Genomic DNA, 15000 nt, shown 5'->3' with positions numbered 1-15000 from the left:
GCAAAGTGCAGAAGGTGAAATGGTTAACCAGTTAGCAGGCAGGGCAGCCGGCCGGCAATGAGAGCGGCCCGCCCGGTGATAAGGGTGCAGTTAGGTGCCGACCAGCCCAGCAGCTCCAGGGGCTAAGTACGGGTGGGTAAACGGTTAACCAGTTAGCAGGCAGGGCAGCCGGCCGGCCGGTAATTAGAGCCGACCTCCCGGCCATACGGGTGCAGTTAGGTGCCGACCAGCCCAGCAGCTCCAGGGGCTAAGTACGTGTGGGTAAATGGTTAACCAGTTAGCAGGCAGGGCAGCCGGCCGGTAATTGGAGCCGCCCGCCCGGCCATAGGGCTGCAGTTAGGTGCCGACCAGCCCAGCAGCTCCAGGGGCGAAGTGCATGTGGGTAAATGATTAACCAGTTAGCAGGCAGGGCAACCGGCCGGTAATTATAGCCGACCTCCCGGCCATACGGGTGCAGTTAGGTGCCGAACAGCCCAGCAGCTCCAGGGGCTAAGTACATGTGGGTAAATGGTTAACCAGTTAGCAGGCAGGGCAACCGGCCGGTAATTATAGCCGACCTCCCGGCCATACGGGTGCAGTTAGGTGCCGAACAGCCCAGCAGCTCCAGGGGCTAAGTACATGTGGGTAAATGGTTAACCAGTTAGCAGGCAGGGAAGCCGGCCGGTAATTGAGGCCGCCCGCCGGGCCATAGGGCTGCAGTTAGGTGCCGACCAGCCCAGCAGCTCCTGGGGCTAAGTACATGTGGGTAAATGATTAACCAGTTAGCAGGCAGAGCAGCCGGCCGGTAAATAGAGCCACCCGCCCGGTGATAAGGGTGCAGTTAGGTGCCGACAGGCCCAGCAGCTCCAGGGGCTAAGTACATGTGGGTAAATGGTTAACCAGTCAGCAGGCAGAGCAGCCGGCCGGCAATTAGAGCCGCCCGCCCGCTAATCAGGGTGCAGATAGGTGCAGAACAGCCCATCATTTTCCAGGGGCTAAGTACATGTGGGTAAATGGTTAACCAGTTAGCAGGCAGAGCAGCCGGCCGGCAATTAGAGCCGCCCGCCCGCTAATCAAGGTGCAGTTAGGTGCAGAACAGCCCATCAGCTCCAGGGGCTAAGTACATGTGGGTCAATGGTTAACCAGTTAGCAGGCAGAGCAGCCGGCCGGCAATTAGAGCCGCCCGCCCGCCCGCTAATAAGGGTGCAGTTAGGTGCAGAACAGCCCATCAGCTTCCAGGGGCTAAGGACATGTGGGTAAATGGTGAACCAGTTAGCAGGCAGGGCAGCCGGCCGGCCGGTAATTAGAGCCGGCCGCCTGTCCGCCCGCTAATAAGGGTGCAGTATGGTGCAGAACAGCCCATCAGTTTCCAGGGGCTAAGTACATGTGGGTAAATGGTTAACCAGTTAGCAGGCAGGGCAGCCGGCCGGCCGGTAATTAGAGCCGTCCGCCTGTCCGCCCGCTATTAAGGGTGCAGTTAGGTGCAGAACAGCCCCTCTGTTTCCAGGGGCTAAGTACATGTGGGTCAATGGTTAACCAGTTAGCAGGCAATGCAGCCGGCCGGCAATTACAGCCGCCCGCCCGCTAATCAGGGTGCAGTTAGGTGCAGAACAGCCCATCAGCTTCCAGGGGCTAAGTACATGTGGGTAAATGGTTAACCAGTTAGCAGGCAGGGCAGCCGGCCGGCCGGTAATTAGAGCCGCCCGCCCGGTGATAAGGGTGCAGTTAGGTGCCGGCCAGCCCAGCAGCTCCAGGGGCTAAGTACATGTGGGTAAATGGTGAACCAGTTAGCAGGCAGGGCAGCCGGCCGGCCGGTAATTAGAGCCGCCCGCCCGGTGATAAGGGTGCAGTTAGGTGCCGGCCAGCCCAGCAGCTCCAGGGGCTAAGTACATGCGGGTAAATGGTTAACCAGTTAGCAGGCAGGGCAGCCGGCCGGCAATTAGAGCCGCCCGCCCGCTAATCAGGGTGCAGTTCGGTGCAGAAGAGCCCATCAGCTCCAGGGGCTAAGTACATGTGGGTAAATGGTTAACCAGTTAGCAGGCAGGGCAGCCGGCCGGTAATTAGAGCCGACCTCCCGGCCATTACGGGTGCAGTTAGGTGCCGACCAGCCCAGCAGCTCCAGGGGCTAAGTACATGTGGGTAAATGATTAACCAGTTAGCAGGCAGGGCAGCCGGCCGGCCGGTAATTAGAGCCGACCTCCCGGCCATAGGGCTGCAGTTAGGTGCCGACCAGCCCAGCAGCTCCAGGGGCTAAGTACATGTGGGTAAATGATGAACCAGTTAGCAGGCAGGGCAGCCGGCCGCTAATTACAGCCGCCCGCCCGCTAGTAAGGGTGCAGTTAGGTGCAGGACAGCCCATCAGTTTCCAGGGGCTAAGTACATGTGGGTAAATGGTTAACCAGTTAGCAAGGCAGGGCAGCCGGCCGGCCGGTAATTAGAGCCGGCCGCCTGTCCGCCCGCTAATAAGGGTGCAGTTAGGTGCAGGACAGCCCATCAGTTTCCAGGGGCTAAGTACATGTGGGTAAATGGTTAACCAGTTAGCAGGCAGGGCAGCCGGCCGGTAATTACAGCCGCCCGCCCGCTAATAAGGGTGCAGTTAGGTGCAGAACAGCCCATCAGCTTCCAGGGGCTAAGGACATGTGGGTAAATGGTGAACCAGTTAGCAGGCAGGGCAGCCGGCCGGCCGGTAATTAGAGCCGGCCGCCTGTCCGCCCGCTAATAAGGGTGCAGTTAGGTGCAGAACAGCCCATCAGTTTCCAGGGGCTAAGTACATGTGGGTAAATGGTTAACCAGTTAGCAGGCAGGGCAGCCGGCCGGCCGGTAATTAGAGCCGGCCGCCTGTCCGCCCGCTAATAAGGGTGCAGTTAGGTGCAGAACAGCCCCTCTGTTTCCAGGGGCTAAGTACATGTGGGTCAATGGTTAACCAGTTAGCAGGCAGAGCAGCCGGCCGGCAATTAAAGCCGCCCGCCCGCTAATCAGGGTGCAGTTAGGTGCAGAACAGCCCATCAGTATCCAGGGGCTAAGTACATGTGGGTAAAGGGTTTACCAGTTAGCAGGCAGGGCAGCCGGCCGGCCGGCAATTAGTGCCGACCTCCCGGCAACAAGGGTGCAGTTAGGTCGCCGACCAGCCCAGCAGCTCCAGGGGCTAAGTATATGTGAGTAAATGGTTGACCAGTTAAGCAGGCATGGCAGCCGGCCGGTAAGCGGAGCGTCCCGCCCCGTAATACGGGTGCAGTTAGCTGCAGAACACACCGGCAGGTCCAGGGACGAAGTACTTGGACGGGGAAACGGTTAACCAGTTAACAGGCAGGGCAGCCGTACGGGCAGTAGAGCCGCCCGCCCCGTAATACGGGTGCAGTTCGCGGCAGACCAGCCCCGCAGCTCAAAAGTCTAAGTGGAGAACGGGGAACCGGTTGACCGGTGAGCCGAAGCATGCCAGCAGGCAGGGAAGGTGCAAAAAGGGCCGATAAGACCGAACCGGCACGAGTAACAGGCTGCCGGGGGCGGGTTCCCAGCAAACCAGGTGAGGGGGCGTGGCCGGAGGCCGCGCAGCAGAGCCGCCCGCCCGTGAGTACGGTTAGAGGCAGCAGCGGGCTTCCCCAGCAGGGCAGAAGCCGAAGTGCAGGGAGCGAAATGGTTAACCAGCGAGCAGGCAGCATTCCGGCAGGGCTGGAGGGCGAAAAACGGCGTAAAATAACGGACCGGCAGGAGGAAATGGCTGCCGGGGGGCGGACCCAGAGCCCTCACGTGAGGGGGCGGTTCGGGAGGCAGAGCCGCGCATGCGCGGTTGGAAAACGCGTCACGTCGGAGCAGGGTGAAATCATTAACCAGTCGGCCGCTTCGACGTCGGCTGGCCGGGCCGAGGAGGGTCGGACCGGGGAAAGGTTCCCGGTTTCGTGTCCGTCGGGTGGTCCCGAGTGCGGCAGGAAAAAATCCGGAGTCCTGGGAGCCTTTTTTAAAAAAGAACCGGTCCGGGATGGGGTCGGATTTGGAAGCGTTTGCGGGGCCTAGGTGCCTCTTCGTCGGCATGACTACCGGACGGTCACCCGCCGATCGGCATTTGCGATTTGTTGGCTGGGGAGGTTGGCGGGGTACCTGCAGAATAGTAGGAGGTGGCAAATCGAGAATCGGTCGACATCGCCAAGTGCCTTCTCGAGCCTCCAGGTCTGCAGGGACCGACCCAGGCTGCCCCCAAACCGACCGCGAGGCCGTGCCGGGCGGCCATTTTTGGCCATTTTCGGCATTTTTCGCGTCTTTCGGTAGGTCACGGAAAGCGGCGGCCTGAAGCCCGGGCGTGCCCGGGGAAGGCTCCCCTTCGCCCGCGGGACCGGATTTGCCCCGGAAACGTCCCGAAGCCGGCCGGGAAGGCGGTTTCGAGGGCGAAGCACCTCCGATTGCCTTCGCAAGGCCGGGGAAAGTGGCCCCTGGGCCCGGGAGAGCAAAATCCGTGCGAGGACGGAAGCCCATGAGGTCAGATCCGAGGCTCTTACCCGGCGCCCGGTGGGGGTATTCCCGCAAAGAGCAGCGAGTGCGCCCGGCGACGGGTCAAGTTGCAATTTCTGGCATGCCACTCCTGGAGCTGGTTCATGAGTTCCCCTCGGAAGTCCCGATGAGGAAAGGGCAAAATGGCGTTTTGCGGGCTTTGGGGCCTCTTCGTCGGTAGGACTACCGCCCGACCTTACGGTTGGAATTGTCGGCAGGGGAGGTTGGCGGGGTACCTGCAGAATAGTAGGAGGTGGCAAATCGAGAATCGGTCGACATCGCCAAAAACCTTCTCGAGCCTCCAGGTCTGCAGGGACCGACCCAGGCTGCCGCCAAACCGACCGACAGGCCCTGCCGGCGGCCATTTTTGGCCATTTTCGGCATTTTTCGCCTCTTTCGGCCGGGATGGAAAAGCGGCGGCCTGAAGCCCGGGCCTGCCCGGGGAAGCCTCCTAATCGCCCGGGGGACCGGATTTGCCCCGGTGAGAGCCCCCGAAACGCCCCGAAGCCGGCCGGGAAGGCGGCCAAGGGCGAAGCACCTCGCATTGCGTTGGCAGGCCGTGCAAAGTGGCCTCCGGGCCCGCGAGACAATGCAGGGTGCCCTCGGTGTGCCCCTGAGAAATGGTTAACCAAACGAAGGACAGTGGGCCTCGGATTGCATTGGCAGGCCGTGCAAAGGGGCCCCCGGGCCCGCGAGACGTTACAGATTGCCCTCGGTGTGCCCCTGAGAAATGGTTAACCAATTGGACTTAGTCTCTGGCGGAGAGGCAAAGTGTTTTCACGAGAAATGGTTAACCAATTGGACTTAGTCTCTGGCAGAGAGGCAAAGTGTTTTCAAGAGAAATGGTTAACCAATTGGACTTAGTCTCTGGCAGAGAGGCAAAGTGTTTTCACGAGAAATGGTTAACCAATTGGACTTAGTCTCTGGCGGAGAGGCAAAGTGTTTTCAAGAGAAATGATTAACCAATTGGACTTAGTCTCTGGCGGAGAGACAAAGTGTTTTCAAGAGAAATGGTTAACCAATTGGACTTAGTCTCTGGCAGAGAGGCAAAGTGTTTTCACGAGAAATGGTTAACCAATTGGACTTAGTCTCTGGCAGAGAGGCAAAGTGTTTTCCTGAGAAATGGTTAACCAATTGGACTTAGTCTCTGAACGGCAGGCAAACTGTGCCCCTGAGAAATGGTTAACCAATTGGACTTAGTCTCTGGCAGAGAGGCAAAGTGTTTTCTCGAGAAATAATTAACCAATGAGGCCAATGGACCTCGGGTTGCATTGGCAGGCCGGGCAATGTGGCTCTTGGGCCCGCGAGAGCAAAATCCGTGCACAGACGGAAGTCCATGAGGTCAGATCCGAGGCCTTTACCCGGCACCCGGTGGGGGTATTCCCGCAGAGAGTAGCGAATCTGCCCGGCGACGGGTCAAGTTGCAATTTCTGGCATGCCACTCATGGAGCTGGTTAATGAGTTCCCCTCGGAAGTCCCGATGAGGAAAGGGCAAAATGGCGTTTTGCGGGCTTTGGGGCCTCTTCGTCGGTAGGACTACCGCCCGACCTTACGGTTGGAATTGTCGGCAGGGGAGGTTGGCGGGGTACCTGCAGAATAGTAGGAGGTGGCAAATCGAGAATCGGTCGACATCGCCAAAAACCTTCTCGAGCCTCCAGGTCTGCAGGGACCGACCCAGGCTGCCGCCAAACCGACCGAGAGGCCCTGCCGGCGGCCATTTTTGGCCATTTTCGGCATTTTTCGCCTCTTTCGGCCGGGATGGAAAAGCGGCGGCCTGAAGCCCGGGCCTGCCCGGGGAGGCCTCCTAATCGCCCGGGGGACCGGATTTGCCCCGGTGAGAGCCCCCGAAACGTCCCGAAGCCGGCCGGGAAGGCGGCCAAGGGCGAAGGACCTCGGATTGCATTGGCAGGCCGTGCAAAGTGGCCTCCGGGCCCGCGAGACAATGCAGGGTGCCCTCGGTGTGCCCCTGAGAAATGGTTAACCAAACGAAGGACAGTGCGCCTCGGATTGCATTGGCAGGCCGTGCAAAGGGGCCCCCGGGCCCGCGAGACGTTACAGGTTGCCCTCGGTGTGCCCCTGAGAAATGGTTAACCAATTGGACTTAGTCTCTGGCAGAGAGACAAAGTGTTTTCAAGAGAAATGGTTAACCAATTGGACTTAGTCTCTGGCAGAGAGGCAAAGTGTTTTCACGAGAAATGGTTAACCAATTGGACTTAGTCTCTGGCGGAGAGGCAAAGTGTTTTCAAGAGAAATGATTAACCAATTGGACTTAGTCTCTGGCAGAGAGGCAAAGTGTTTTCAAGAGAAATGGTTAACCAATTGGACTTAGTCTCTGGCGGAGAGACAAAGTGTTTTCAAGAGAAATGGATAACCAATTGGACTTAGTCTCTGGCAGAGAGGCAAAGTGTTTTCACGAGAAATGGTTAACCAATTGGACTTAGTTTCTGGCAGAGAGGCAAAGTGTTTTCAAGAGAAATGGTTAACCAATTGGACTTAGTCTCTGGCGGAGAGACAAAGTGTTTTCAAGAGAAATGGATAACCAATTGGACTTAGTCTCTGGCAGAGAGGCAAAGTGTTTTCACGAGAAATGGTTAACCAATTGGACTTAGTCTCTGGCAGAGAGGCAAAGTGTTTTCCAGAGAAATGGTTAACCAATTGGACTTAGTCTCTGGCGGAGAGACAAAGTGTTTTCAAGAGAAATGGTTAACCAATTGGACTTCGTCTCTGGCAGAGAGGCAAAGTGTTTTCAAGAGAAATGGTTAACCAATTGGACTTGGTCTCTGAACGGCAGGCAAATTGTGGCCTTGAGAAATGATTAACCAATTGGACTTAGTCTCTGGCGGAGAGGCAAAGTGTTTTCACGAGAAATGGTTAACCAGTTGGACTTAGTCTCTGGCGGAGAGACAAAGTGTTTTCCAGAGAAATGGATAACCAATTGGACTTAGTCTCTGGCAGAGAGGCAAAGTGTTTTCACGAGAAATGGTTAACCAATTGGACTTAGTCTCTGGCAGAGAGGCAAAGTGTTTTCAAGAGAAATGGTTAACCAATTGGACTTAGTCTCTGGCAGAGAGGCAAAGTGTTTTCAAGAGAAATGGTTAACCAATTGGACTTAGTCTCTGAACGGCAGGCAAATTGTGGCCTTGAGAAATGATTAACCAATTGGACTTAGTCTCTGGCGGAGAGGCAAAGTGTTTTCTCGAGAAATAATTAACCAATGAGGCCAATGGACCTCGGGTTGCATTGGCAGGCCGGGCAATGAGGCTCTTGGGCCCGCGAGAGCAAAATCCGTGCACAGACGGAAGTCCATGAGGTCAGATCCGAGGCCTTTACCCGGCACCCGGTGGGGGTATTCCCGCAGAGAGTAGCGAATCTGCCCGGCGACGGGTCAAGTTGCAATTTCTGGCATGCCACTCATGGAGCTGGTTAATGAGTTCCCCGCGGAAGTCCCGATGAGGAAAGGGCAAAATGGCGTTTTGCGGGCTTTGGGGCCTCTTCGTCGGTAGGACTACCGCCCGACCTTACGGTTGGAATTGTCGGCAGGGGAGGTTGGCGGGGTACCTGCAGAATAGTAGGAGGTGGCAAATCGAGAATCGGTCGACATCGCCAAAAACCTTCTCGAGCCTCCAGGTCTGCAGGGACCGACCCAGGCTGCCGCCAAACCGACCGAGAGGCCCTGCCGGCGGCCATTTTTGGCCATTTTCGGCATTTTTCGCCTCTTTCGGCCGGGATGGAAAAGCGGCGGCCTGAAGCCCGGGCCTGCCCGGGGAGGCCTCCTAATCGCCCGGGGGACCGGATTTGCCCCGGTGAGAGCCCCCGAAACGTCCCGAAGCCGGCCGGGAAGGCGGCCAAGGGCGAAGCACCTCGCATTGCGTTGGCAGGCCGTGCAAAGTGGCCTCCGGGCCCGCGAGACAATGCAGGGTGCCCTCGGTGTGCCCCTGAGAAATGGTTAACCAAACGAAGGACAGTGCGGCTCGGATTGCATTGGCAGGCCGTGCAAAGGGGCCCCCGGGCCCGCGAGACGTTACAGATTGCCCTCGGTGAGCCCCTGAGAAATGGTTAACCAATTGGACTTAGTCTCTGGCAGAGAGGCAAAGTGTTTTCACGAGAAATGGTTAACCAATTGGACTTAGTCTCTGGCGGAGAGACAAAGTGTTTTCACGAGAAATGGTTAACCAATTGGACTTAGTCTCTGGCAGAGAGGCAAAGTGTTTTCAAGAGAAATGGTTAACCAGTTGGACTTAGTCTCTGGCAGAGAGGCAAAGTGTTTTCACGAGAAATGGTTAACCAATTGGACTTAGTCTCTGGCGGAGAGGCAAAGTGTTTTCAAGAGAAATGATTAACCAATTGGACTTAGTCTCTGGCGGAGAGACAAAGTGTTTTCAAGAGAAATGGTTAACCAATTGGACTTAGTCTCTGGCAGAGAGGCAAAGTGTTTTCAAGAGAAATGGTTAACCAATTGGACTTAGTCTCTGGCAGAGAGGCAAAGTGTTTTCCAGAGAAATGGTTAACCAATTGGACTTAGTTTCTGGCAGAGAGGCAAAGTGTTTTCAAGAGAAATGGTTAACCAATTGGACTTAGTCTCTGGCGGAGAGACAAAGTGTTTTCAAGAGAAATGGATAACCAATTGGACTTAGTCTCTGGCAGAGAGGCAAAGTGTTTTCACGAGAAATGGTTAACCAATTGGACTTAGTCTCTGGCAGAGAGGCAAAGTGTTTTCCAGAGAAATGGTTAACCAATTGGACTTAGTCTCTGGCGGAGAGACAAAGTGTTTTCAAGAGAAATGGTTAACCAATTGGACTTCGTCTCTGGCAGAGAGGCAAAGTGTTTTCAAGAGAAATGGTTAACCAATTGGACTTGGTCTCTGAACGGCAGGCAAATTGTGGCCTTGAGAAATGATTAACCAATTGGACTTAGTCTCTGGCGGAGAGGCAAAGTGTTTTCACGAGAAATGGTTAACCAGTTGGACTTAGTCTCTGGCGGAGAGACAAAGTGTTTTCCAGAGAAATGGATAACCAATTGGACTTAGTCTCTGGCAGAGAGGCAAAGTGTTTTCACGAGAAATGGTTAACCAATTGGACTTAGTCTCTGGCAGAGAGGCAAAGTGTTTTCAAGAGAAATGGTTAACCAATTGGACTTAGTCTCTGGCAGAGAGGCAAAGTGTTTTCAAGAGAAATGGTTAACCAATTGGACTTAGTCTCTGAACGGCAGGCAAATTGTGGCCTTGAGAAATGATTAACCAATTGGACTTAGTCTCTGGCGGAGAGGCAAAGTGTTTTCTCGAGAAATAATTAACCAATGAGGCCAATGGACCTCGGGTTGCATTGGCAGGCCGGGCAATGAGGCTCTTGGGCCCGCGAGAGCAAAATCCGTGCACAGACGGAAGTCCATGAGGTCAGATCCGAGGCCTTTACCCGGCACCCGGTGGGGGTATTCCCGCAGAGAGTAGCGAATCTGCCCGGCGACGGGTCAAGTTGCAATTTCTGGCATGCCACTCATGGAGCTGGTTAATGAGTTCCCCGCGGAAGTCCCGATGAGGAAAGGGCAAAATGGCGTTTTGCGGGCTTTGGGGCCTCTTCGTCGGTAGGACTACCGCCCGACCTTACGGTTGGAATTGTCGGCAGGGGAGGTTGGCGGGGTACCTGCAGAATAGTAGGAGGTGGCAAATCGAGAATCGGTCGACATCGCCAAAAACCTTCTCGAGCCTCCAGGTCTGCAGGGACCGACCCAGGCTGCCGCCAAACCGACCGAGAGGCCCTGCCGGCGGCCATTTTTGGCCATTTTCGGCATTTTTCGCCTCTTTCGGCCGGGATGGAAAAGCGGCGGCCTGAAGCCCGGGCCTGCCCGGGGAGGCCTCCTAATCGCCCGGGGGACCGGATTTGCCCCGGTGAGAGCCCCCGAAACGTCCCGAAGCCGGCCGGGAAGGCGGCCAAGGGCGAAGCACCTCGCATTGCGTTGGCAGGCCGTGCAAAGTGGCCTCCGGGCCCGCGAGACAATGCAGGGTGCCCTCGGTGTGCCCCTGAGAAATGGTTAACCAAACGAAGGACAGTGCGGCTCGGATTGCATTGGCAGGCCGTGCAAAGGGGCCCCCGGGCCCGCGAGACGTTACAGATTGCCCTCGGTGAGCCCCTGAGAAATGGTTAACCAATTGGACTTAGTCTCTGGCAGAGAGGCAAAGTGTTTTCAAGAGAAATGGTTAACCAATTGGACTTAGTCTCTGGCGGAGAGACAAAGTGTTTTCAAGAGAAATGGTTAACCAATTGGACTTAGTCTCTGGCAGAGAGGCAAAGTGTTTTCAAGAGAAATGGTTAACCAATTGGACTTTTTCTCTGAACGGCAGGCAAATTGTGGCCTTGCGAAATGATTAACCAATTGGACTTAGTCTCTGGCGGAGAGACCAAGTATTTTCACGAGAAATGGTTAACCAATTGGACTTAGTCTCTGGCAGAGAGGCAAAGTGTTTTCACGAGAAATGGTTAACCAATTGGACTTAGTCTCTGGCAGAGAGGCAAAGTGTTTTCACGAGAAATGGTTAACCAATTGGACTTAGTCTCTGGCGGAGAGACAAAGTGTTTTCAAGAGAAATGGATAACCAATTGGACTTAGTCTCTGGCAGAGAGGCAAAGTGTTTTCACGAGAATTGGTTAACCAATTGGACTTAGTCTCTGGCAGAGAGGCAAAGTGTTTTCAAGAGAAATGGTTAACCAATTGGACTTAGTCTCTGGCAGAGAGGCAAAGTGTTTTCAAGAGAAATGGTTAACCAATTGGACTTAGTCTCTGAACGGCAGGCAAATTGTGGCCTTGAGAAATGATTAACCAATTGGACTTAGTCTCTGGCGGAGAGGCAAAGTGTTTTCTCGAGAAATAATTAACCAATGAGGCCAATGGACCTCGGGTTGCATTGGCAGGCCGGGCAATGAGGCTCTTGGGCCCGCGAGAGCAAAATCCGTGCACAGACGGAAGTCCATGAGGTCAGATCCGAGGCCTTTACCCGGCACCCGGTGGGGGTATTCCCGCAGAGAGTAGCGAATCTGCCCGGCGACGGGTCAAGTTGCAATTTCTGGCATGCCACTCATGGAGCTGGTTAATGAGTTCCCCGCGGAAGTCCCGATGAGGAAAGGGCAAAATGGCGTTTTGCGGGCTTTGGGGCCTCTTCGTCGGTAGGACTACCGCCCGACCTTACGGTTGGAATTGTCGGCAGGGGAGGTTGGCGGGGTACCTGCAGAATAGTAGGAGGTGGCAAATCGAGAATCGGTCGACATCGCCAAAAACCTTCTCGAGCCTCCAGGTCTGCAGGGACCGACCCAGGCTGCCGCCAAACCGACCGAGAGGCCCTGCCGGCGGCCATTTTTGGCCATTTTCGGCATTTTTCGCCTCTTTCGGCCGGGATGGAAAAGCGGCGGCCTGAAGCCCGGGCCTGCCCGGGGAGGCCTCCTAATCGCCCGGGGGACCGGATTTGCCCCGGTGAGAGCCCCCGAAACGTCCCGAAGCCGGCCGGGAAGGCGGCCAAGGGCGAAGCACCTCGCATTGCGTTGGCAGGCCGTGCAAAGTGGCCTCCGGGCCCGCGAGACAATGCAGGGTGCCCTCGGTGTGCCCCTGAGAAATGGTTAACCAAACGAAGGACAGTGCGGCTCGGATTGCATTGGCAGGCCGTGCAAAGGGGCCCCCGGGCCCGCGAGACGTTACAGATTGCCCTCGGTGAGCCCCTGAGAAATGGTTAACCAATTGGACTTAGTCTCTGGCAGAGAGGCAAAGTGTTTTCAAGAGAAATGGTTAACCAATTGGACTTAGTCTCTGGCGGAGAGACAAAGTGTTTTCAAGAGAAATGGTTAACCAATTGGACTTAGTCTCTGGCAGAGAGGCAAAGTGTTTTCAAGAGAAATGGTTAACCAATTGGACTTTTTCTCTGAACGGCAGGCAAATTGTGGCCTTGAGAAATGATTAACCAATTGGACTTAGTCTCTGGCGGAGAGACCAAGTATTTTCACGAGAAATGGTTAACCAATTGGACTTAGTCTCTGGCAGAGAGGCAAAGTGTTTTCACGAGAAATGGTTAACCAATTGGACTTAGTCTCTGGCAGAGAGGCAAAGTGTTTTCACGAGAAATGGTTAACCAATTGGACTTAGTCTCTGGCGGAGAGACAAAGTGTTTTCAAGAGAAATGGATAACCAATTGGACTTAGTCTCTGGCAGAGAGGCAAAGTGTTTTCACGAGAATTGGTTAACCAATTGGACTTAGTCTCTGGCAGAGAGGCAAAGTGTTTTCACGAGAAATGGTTAACCAATTGGACTTAGTCTCTGGCGGAGAGACAAAGTGTTTTCAAGAGAAATGGTTAACCAATTGGACTTAGTCTCTGGCAGAGAGGCAAAGTGTTTTCAAGAGAAATGGTTAACCAATTGGACTTGGTCTCTGAACGGCAGGCAAATTGTGGCCTTGAGAAATGATTAACCAATTGGACTTAGTCTCTGGAGGAGAGACAAAGTGTTTTCACGAGAAATGGTTAACCAATTGGACTTAGTCTCTGGCAGAGAGGCAAAGTGTTTTCAAGAGAAATGGTTAACCAATTGGACTTGGTCTCTGAACGGCAGGCAAATTGTGGCCTTGAGAAATGATTAACCAATTGGACTTAGTCTCTGGCGGAGAGACAAAGTGTTTTCACGAGAAATGGTTAACCAATTGGACTTAGTCTCTGGCAGAGAGACAAAGTGTATTCACGAGAAATGGTTAACCAATTGGACTTAGTCTCTGGCAGAGAGGCAAAGTGTTTTCACGAGAAATGGATAACCAATTGGACTTAGTCTCTGGCAGAGAGGCAAAGTGTTTTCAAGAGAAATGGTTAACCAATTGGACTTAGTCTCTGGCAGAGAGGCAAAGCGTTTTCCTGAGAAATGGTTAACCAATTGGACTTAGTCTCTGGCAGAGAGGCAAAGTGTTTTCCTGAGAAATGGTTAACCAATTGGACTTCGTCTGTGAACAGCAGGCAAATTGCGGCCATGAGAAATGGTTAACCAATTGGACTTAGTCTCTGGCAGAGAGTCAAAGTGTTTTCCTGAGAAATGGTTAACCAATTGGACTTAGTCTCTGGCGGAGAGGCAAAGTGTTTCCCGTTGTAATGGTTGGCCAATGCACTTCGGATTGCGTTGGTAGGCCGTGGAAAGTGGCTCTTGGGCCCGCGAGAGCAAAATCCGTGCGCAGACGGAAGTCCATGAGGTCAGATCCGAGGCCTTTACCCGGCACCCGGTGGGGGTATTCCCGCAGAGAGTAGCGGGTGTGCCCGGCGACGGGTCAAGTTGCAATTTCTGGCATACCACTCCTGGAGCTCGTTAATGAGTTCCCCTCGGAAGTCCCGATGAGAAAATGGCAAAATGGCGTTTTGCGGGCTTTGGGGCCTCCTGGACGGTAGGCCTACCGCCCGACCTTACGGTTGCAATTGTTGGCAGGGGAGGTTGGCGGGGTACCCGGAGATTTTCGGGGACACGATTTTCAGAACATTTTCAGACAACGGTCACACTTTAAAAATGCCCAGAAAAGTGCGACTTTGAGGGTGGTAAGCGTTTTCAAATAGAATACCTTTCAAAGAGCTCTCGGAAGTCCTATATGAGGATTTAAGATGAATTTGTGCGGGCTTTCCGAACTCCGTTGTCGGTCTGAAATATCGGCCAGGGTCCAGACCGGTGGTAACCCTGGTTTAATAAACTTGGCCTGTGGCGAAAAGAACAGACAAAATGACAAAGTGTCAAATATATATATATATATACATGTGTATTTATGAACAAAAAAAATCACAAAGTGTCACCTGGCGGTGTACTTGATGATGAAAAATATAAATACAAAGTCTGTTCACAGGCACCTTTGGGGCGGGGGTGCCTGAGTCCCCTTGGGTTGCACACTATAGAGTGTTTGACATGGACAGAGTCAACACTGTGTGCGTGCCCAGAACCCTTTTGAACGCAGGCGACGCACGCCGGTCGGCATTTCCTCTCCGTGCGAGCGCCAACAGGTTGCTTCCGTTGTTTTACAAATAAGAAAATTGTATTTATGAGCAGCAAAAAAAAAAATCACAAAGTTTCACCTGGCGGTGTACTTGATGATGAGAAATAAAAATACAAAGCCTGTTCACAGGCACCTAGGGGGCGGGCGGGGTGCCTGAGTCCCCTTGGGTTGCACACTGTAGTGTTTGACATGGGCAGAGTCAGCACTGTGTGCGTGCCCAGAACCGATGTGAAAGCAGGCGACGCACGCCAGTCGGCATTTCCTAGCCGTGCGAGCGCCAACATGTTGCTTCCGATGTTTTACAAATAAGAAAACTGTATTTATGAGCAAAAAAAATCACAAAGTGTCACCTGGCGGTGTACTTGATGATGAAAAATAAAAATACAAAGCCTGTTCACAGGCACCTAGGGGGCGGGCGGGGTGCCTGAGTCCCCTTGGGTTGCACACTGTAGTGTTTGACATGGGCAGAGTCAGCACTGTGTGCGTGCCCAGAACCGTTTTGAACGCAGGCGACGCACGCCAGTCGGCATTTCCTAGTCGTGCGAGCG

Source organism: Cetorhinus maximus, unplaced genomic scaffold, assembly GCF_964194155.1.
Source record: "Cetorhinus maximus unplaced genomic scaffold, sCetMax3.hap1.1 HAP1_SCAFFOLD_373, whole genome shotgun sequence".
Classification (NCBI taxonomy): Eukaryota; Metazoa; Chordata; class Chondrichthyes; order Lamniformes; family Cetorhinidae; genus Cetorhinus; species Cetorhinus maximus.
Note: the sequence above shows the minus strand (reverse complement) of the source record.